We start from the raw sequence: 8071 nt of genomic DNA on the forward strand, positions 1-8071 counted from the left end.
AGCAGAATTTGAGTGTAAGACTCAAAAAGCCTTAAAAAAGAAGCAAAGTTACATTTACTTGGGAACACTGACTACACGCATAGAGCCAGCGCTTTCGTACTAATGACAGAATGTGCTAGAACAGTTTAGAGAGTGGAATCAGCAGAATAATGAACGCAGCATGAGTGACTAATCACAGCACGTATCCAGTCCATGGGGAGTAACCAGACTGTCTTGGCATCAATTTTTAGAGTCACAAAATTGTTTCTTCACATTTCAAAAACACTTCCACAAATAAAGTCATGGAGAGGCAGGTGCTGCAGAGGATAAACCAACAATTTGGCATGTCATTAATTTAAGTGGGCATGCTGAGTAGTCTGACTAAACAACCAAGAAATGCTTATGAGGACACGAAAAACACAGATGGACAAACAGGAGTGAACTCACAGTGTAACGAATCAAAAGGCAGCGCTGGCAGCCATGGAGTCGGAATTGGTGAAGCAGAGGTGGACCTACTTCTGGAACCTACAAATGACTGAGAAAATCAGACAGAGAAAGAAAAAAAAGAATGCATGGGAGACAGAATGATGAAGGAGGGTGATGGAAGAGGAAACAGAGAAATTCAACAGAAACAGGGAGAGAAGAAAAAAGGCATTGTTAAGTTTGCCTGAGGCAGAGTCTTAAACTCATGGTTCATTTTGAGAGAAAGTCATTACTCTGGCATCGCTTTACAGGACAGAGATCAGATTTATTGGTACATTTAGCAATATCTAAAAACAGACTGTTTTTAGTCGACACAACTTGATGCATACTGTATGTACTAATTTAATCTTTAATTGGCTGTGAAGACCTGTGCCTCATAGACCTTCAGTAGTAAAAGTTTGTTTCTTCTGCTTGTAATACAATGTGACAAAAAAAATTCAAAAGTGTCCATTCCATTTAAATATAATTTCCTGGTTGAACTACTGCTAGTAGATCTATTGGTAATGACAAAAAGAAAACTTCAACAAGCAGCTCAACAGAAGTAGCATCATTAAACAAAAATCTGATTTAGTGGTACATTTAGCACCCAGGGAACATCTTCATCTTCATCTTCTGTGCAGAAAAGCTGTTGTTGCATCAGAACACAAAACACAACAGAGAAACAATGAAATGCATATGTAGGTATTATATCTTGTAGTGAGCCATGGTTGTTAGGCAGTCATGATTCTGAACTATTTTTAATTACGAAAGCACAACAACAAACACTATGCGGTATGTCTTGGGCACACGCACTGTGTGGGCTTCTCCAAGTGGTGGAAAACATAGACTGAAGGGTGTGGTAAATAATAAACACTTTTTTGTCAGTCACATCACTGGTCTCATCGCTCTGAAACAGCTGTGCCAATCGCAGTGAAGCATGACGACAATAGCTCAACAAATGAGGTCTTGCTTGTGCAGAGCAACACAACGTTAACACAAATCTGCAGCCGGCTGCAGATGGTGTGGTTTCAAACGGTTAATTAGTGCAATGATGATTAAAGCAAACTAAAAACCATCTTGCAAGGGGAGCACACCAGCTGCAATGCCTGGCAACATGTTCACTTTTGACCCATGAGTAGTCAGTAGTCATTACTACATTACTACTCAGTACTCATGGGTAGACCACACCAATCCCATTTTGACTTCAGCTCAGATATGTAAAGTTTCATGACTGTGTCTTTCACAGTTGTGATGTCATGGTGCTGACAAAAATCTGTCCAGTAGTTCCTACTACAGCAGATGTCTCCAAGAACCATTTAGCCTCAATGACACAAACGCAGACAGTGAACAGTGAGGATGGAAACAAGCTGTTGCAGTCGCAGTTGGTAAAAAAATAAAATAAAGTCTGGTGAGTCCATATAAATCTAACACTATTTGAGCCGTAATTCTAATGTATTTGACATTGTGAATCATTACATCATATCTTTAAATGTGACAAAACACCATTTGCGCTTTACTGCATTTCAAGAGTAAAAAGAACAAACACAAAGTTTCTGTTTCAGTTAGAAAGGAGGCTGGAACAGTTATCATACATGCTATGTGTCTCACATTAATGGGCTGAACTGAAATGTGGTTCCATTTTCAGAACTAAAGAGTTTCTAAAAACACTAACAACTCGCCTTACGTTTCCACTTTTGAATGAAACTCCACCTGTGCACCGGGCACACGGGAGGGAGTAGCTCATTTAAAAGCTAGGAAAATATGGTCAGAGCTCTACCTCTGCTGGTTGTTATGCTGCCTTTACTGCTTTTCTGAAGGCATAATTACACGGTCCTCTACTGAGCAGCATGTACATATCCATCTTGTCCTATTATCCTGTGTGCTGAAAATAAACTGGACAGTAACTGTTCTCCTAATCCAGTTGGTGGATTTGGTGCCAACTGTGAAGGGAGCACATATTTGCTGTGAAGGCATTGAAATTGCTCCATCCATTTGCAAATTCCATTCCAGCATGTTCGTGGTTCTATCTTACAAACCGTTCTGCATTAATTCATACGAGGACGAAGTATCTTGTTGGGGGATAAAAATAGCCACAGTCATCTCCGGAGCATTGGGTTTTTCTTATGAGCCTATTCATTTGCTCTAGAATGGAAAAAATATCTGACATAATGGGAATGTGGAGGGAAAATCCTTGGAAGTTCTGCAGTGATAAACATGTTGTGCAATAGTGAACCTACATAATGAATAAAATTACACTTGATTTCATTACATGCAAGCTTCCTCTCTCCTCAGTCTAGTGTGGGGTTTTTTAAAAAATCTGATAAATGGGATTTTTGTTCTTGTTTATGTATTTCTTATGTTTATAAATGCATAAGGAACAACTTCATGTTAGAGCTGTGCGATATTACGATATATATTGTACTGCGATATAAAAATGTCTACCAAAGGATATAACCCTCGAGGTGCATTATCTGATTCACCTTAGGAGAAATAAGATAAAATAGTTCCAAAAGGTGTTTAGAAAGGGTTTGTATATTGAATATGATTGATCATCTGATCATTTGCCCTAACCGACTCTATTCTAGGGATGAAACAAGATGATGGCTATCAACTAAATGGGTAAAATGTCAGAAAAGATGACTTAAACAACAAAAATAAGACTCATGTGGAAAAAGAAATGTAATTTTTCCTGATAAAGGATCTCTTCTTATGATGAATTGTTGTCCTGGGGAAGAAACATATCCAGCTAGCTGTGATCGTTGTATGATAAATTCTGTGTGGAACAGCTTGAGGATCAATGTGCATGACCAGACAGTTAGGAGTCATTTTAGTTGAGTAGAACACCTCCTCCCCCAAGCTCTGCCCTCATTCACACTCCAAGAGCTATCCACAACTGCAAGCTACACAATAAAACTTTTGGATAGAAGAAAGATCACAAAAAATTGGTTGTTTTTGTTAATACTGTTAGCCTAAATTTACAGCTTTGAAACTGGCAGCCTTGCAGCCATAAACAGGATTATCACACCTTTAGTTTACCACCACTCTGTGTTGTGGTATTCCTCTTCAGAGTATGCCAGTTTATCAGTCCAAGACTCTTTGTTTTGCACATTTGAGTACTCTTAAAATTAAAGTGTGTTGTTTGCAGTAGCCACTGTCAGATGTCCCTACCTCTGTGAACTTAATTGACCACAATAGCTTCCTCGTAACGAGTAAACAACAGCTGGTTGCTGTAGTCCACCTGCTACCTGTAAATTCCCTTCCACAGGACTCACAGCTCTGGCATGCTATTGGTTTGCCTCCTCTGAAACCCTCAACATTGTGTGTGTTTGTGTGTTGCTGCTTTGACACAGTAATAACAGTTTGAGTTTTCGACTGGCACACTAAACAGGCTTTTAATTGACTGTCTGAGTGCTTTATTTTCTAAGCATGACTGGGTGGCTTGAAAACAATTGTATTTTTTAACTAGTATGGCTGTGGTCTGCAAGTTTTGTTAAATGTCTATATATATGGGTGACTTAGGCCTTCTGCTGTTTTTTTATGACTGCTAAGTAAAAGGAAGTTTAGGACAAATTGCTTATTTAAAGGCCAAAAGATGTTCAAGCAGTCTGAACTGGATGAAAATGAATGCTGAAAATTAGCTAACTCAAATATATGTTCATGTCTGCTTGTACAGCTGTATAATTAGTACTGATTTGCGGTCACAGCTGCAGTTGTTGAAAAAAACCTCTGTTGATCCCCAGCGGGTAAATATTTTATATAAATATATAGCAGCTTTTCACCTGACTCCCAGACCACCTTCACCTTTCCAAGTCCATGGCCAGATTCTCTAGGCATAATTTGCTGACTCACGGTCATTAACATTGCCTGCAGAGAGGCTGAGCAAATAGCTCACAGCGGAATAACTGAAACCATTGTAAGACAAGTGGGAAAAAAAGAAGAGAAGAGAATACTGAAACCAGACCAGAGATGCAAAAATAGGATTCAACATGGGTATCTGTTGTTGACAACACTTTGAGTAAATTATCCTAAATTGTGCATGACGCCTACCTGAAATCTGAATTAAGGTGCATGACTCTATAATCCATCAATCACACACATGGCTGTCAAGAAAAATATACCAGGTAACCACATCCACTTAGTTAGACAATGACTCTATGTGTAGTTTGTAGGTTAGTCTGTATCTACGCAACATAACAACCATCAACCTTTCTGTCTTTTTAAATAGTACTAACGAAGTACTGTATGTTCCAAAGACTAATGATGTTTTAAGTACGAAACTGGCATTGATCGCTCCAGTTTTTAACGTTATTTTTCCAATAAGTTTGAGGGATTGCAACACTAGCCTGTTTCAAGATGTATGACCTTTGTTTTTCTTAAATATGGTGTGTTGGATGTATAGTAAGACTGTGGTTGAGTACAGAGACACACAGGAAGCTTTTACACCAACAGGGCTCAGTGGAAGACCACAAGCAAATTATCACTCAAGATCCTAAGCTAAGACGATGAGTCGCTGCCACACAGACGAGGTAATTGTTACCATCAACTGTAACTTACCCTATTGGCAGCTTCATAAATATGCAAACACAGTCCATCCTAGTCATCAGAATGGTTGTTGTGCTTCGACTCATTTTTATCATTACTTCCTGTCATTATGCTCTACCTTGACCTTGTCTCCATAGCAACCTTCAATCTCAAATCTTCAACCTACACTGCATTTTCAGTGATAGGCTTAGTGCAGATACACAGACATGTGTGCTGGAGTGGGCAGATCCAAAAACAAGTCACCTAATTGTAAGACACTTCACTTAAAAATCTTTCCTGCCACAATCCATTACTTTATACAATAACTCTCTCACCTCTGCCTGACTGAGAACTCTGGTCTCTCTACTGTTTTGTTGTATATATTATTATTGTTATAGTATATTTTGCATATTTTGTTTTGTTGTATATATTATTATTGTTTATTGTTTATAGCACACTGTGCACTGTATATATACACTATGTATATATTGGATTCTATTTATGTGTTTTAAGTGTTTTATTTGCTGACCCACTACTGCTGTAACAAAATAATTTCCCAGTCTGGGATCATTAAAGTAATTCTATTCTATTCTATTCTATTAAGCAAAATTGCAGAATTGTATTGTCTTTCTTCCTGCAGGATGAATTTAGACATTTCCATGTTTTCACCCATGTCCGTTTGTTGGCTGGTTTGTCAGCAAGACAAAAACTACTGACCCAATTTCCAGGACACTTTGTTTGGAGGATGGGTCTCGGGCTGGTGTAGACGAAGGGTTCCCAAAAGGTGCAGCTGTATCCTTTCTTGTACATTGATTTCCAAATACAGAAGTAAAATCTATAGCCTAGAACTAAAATAAACATATACAAAGTGATCCGATAAGACGTGTTACAAAGGCTACTTTGCACGGATACAAATACAGGTGTGCCTTCAGACTCTGGCTTGCCCTTTAGTATGGCTTGGTCAAAAGTCAAAAGTTTGTAAACCACTGGTCTAGACCTATTGACCTTCGGTGATGATCTGGTTCAAGGTGCCATTTGTAAAATAGAGACTCAACAATCAAACAAATTAAGACTTTTAAAAGGGACAGATCCAGGAGTTTTTTCTCACTTTCTTAAACATTGCCAGATAGGCATGCTCTCTGCTGAGTGCCATTCTACTTTTTAGACTGCTATTAAGTAGCAACTGTAGATTGTCCATGACGTCCATGTGAGTTGCCATGACACAGCTTCTGAATTTTCACCCAGTCGATTAATTCTGTCACCTGCTCTTAGTTCTCTCACTTGGGTGAAATGGGAATAGAGAAAGGTGCAGAACATGCCAGTCAAAGCTTTAAAGTCTGCCTGGATCATTGTACTAGAAAAAGAACGCTGAGGTCACATGAGGCCAAGTGAAGTATTATTCTCAATCCAAAACCTCTTGTGTTTGACATCACCCACGACCTTTACCTGTGAAATTTAAAAGGATTTTGCCAGAATATCACAAATAAAATGAAATGGTGTATGGAAAGATGCCCAATAACCCATCCATAACAAAAACAACTTTAACAACATTCTTATCTGGTTTTCGCTTTGTATAAGAAAATAACTTTTAGGTTTAACCATCATGCCTTTAATTCACACAACTACCACTCAGCAGTGACATAACCTCTGATGATTTGTGTTGTTCTCGATTTCAATCCAGTCAAACACACACACACTCTCTCGTCAGGCCTAAAAGCATTAGCTAACATGCAGATGTGTGTGTATTGTGTCCCCCCGCTTAGAGCTGATTGGAAAGAAACGTGTTGGAGGAGGGGTGGGATTATCAAATAGAACAAAAACAGTCACAGATAAGCCACAAATCAAGTTGTATTAACTTGAATGTACTCTAAGCACTGCAGAATATGTACTTTTTTCCTTTATATTTGAGCAAATGACCCAAATCAATTATCATCTCAATCTCAGTGTGTATTTCTCTCTATTTGACTTATAGGTTACATTATTACAGTCAGTTAAAAATATTTACTGTTATGGCTTTAATTTTTTATGTAGACAGTAGAAGATTGTGTTGAGAGAGAGCTGAGACAGGTTGAAAACAACAGTTCCTTTAAGAAGCTGCTTCCACACATTCAATATTCACAAAGACAAGAAAAAGAACAAGCTGCTAAATTATTGTATGAAAGAATATAAAAGGAACAGGGAGGTGGAAAGATTTTATGGAAATGGAAAGAAGTTGCATGTCCAGAGAAAAAGTAGTGTTTAAAAAAAAGTATTTTTGAGGCAATGACACATTCCACAAACAATAAACTGCAACTACTCCACTGTATAAAGTGTTCTCATTAACATGTGAGCCTGCTGTCCAAAGCCACTCATCCTGCTTAATTAGAGGGCGTCCCTTCAGCGCTGAAAGTCCCTGCTCCGAACACTTGTCACTCGAGACAAGAGAGGTTAATAATGATGCATACGCTGCTTTGTGACTCCCCCTCGTCCGCTTCTCCTTGACTTCACTTCATCTAATCTGTTCCTCTGCACAACCTTTTTCTATGTGGATCTCTTAAGTCTTGTTTGACCATCTCCTCCATGTGTGTCTCTGAGCCTGTCAGTATGCTAAGCAAGCCTCTACCACACTGAGCAGACAGCAACAGTTGTTGAGTTTCTTGAAGAGCAAAAAAGAGGAGGGAGATGAAGAGTAAACCACCAAAAAACGTGGTTAGCTACTTACAAAGCAGCGGCGTGTATCCGATCAGTGGCCAGGCAGGCAGATGGGCGAGAGAGGCACATGACAAACGTAGTCGATATGCTGCTGGTGCATGAATGAGAGACAGAGAGGGAGGGAGGAAGGGAGGAAGGGAGGGCTCAGGAGCTTTGTGAGGAGAGAGGGAGGGAACAAGTATGAGAGTGGTCCACGATGAGGGAGCAAAAACATTACAGAAATGAGAACGCGCTAACGAGAATGGTAAGAAAAACAGCAGGATAAGAATATAATCAAGTGGGCTTCTTACAGATAAAGACTAAAGGGTAAAAGAAGAGGGAAAAGAAAGAAAAGAGGATGAGTGGCAGGACCTACATTGACCTGGACCTATGTTAAGCCCCACGTGTGACAAACTCACTACAACAGAGACGTCATCCA

General features: G+C 39.1%; 1 protein-coding gene across 1 annotated transcript in view; it reads right to left on the reverse strand.

Moving 5' to 3' along the window:
* The window catches only part of peak1 (pseudopodium-enriched atypical kinase 1), a 61817-nt gene extending 54042 nt beyond the window's left edge, over positions 1-7775 (reverse strand). Inside the window, 2 exon segments of the mRNA XM_030424990.1 lie at positions 427-514; positions 7664-7775. The gene's annotated coding sequence lies outside the window, so the exon portion shown is untranslated.
* Positions 7776-8071: the final 296 nt, after the last annotated feature.

Source organism: Sparus aurata, chromosome 8 (genome assembly GCF_900880675.1).
Source record: "Sparus aurata chromosome 8, fSpaAur1.1, whole genome shotgun sequence".
Lineage (NCBI taxonomy): Eukaryota > Metazoa > Chordata > Actinopteri > Spariformes > Sparidae > Sparus > Sparus aurata.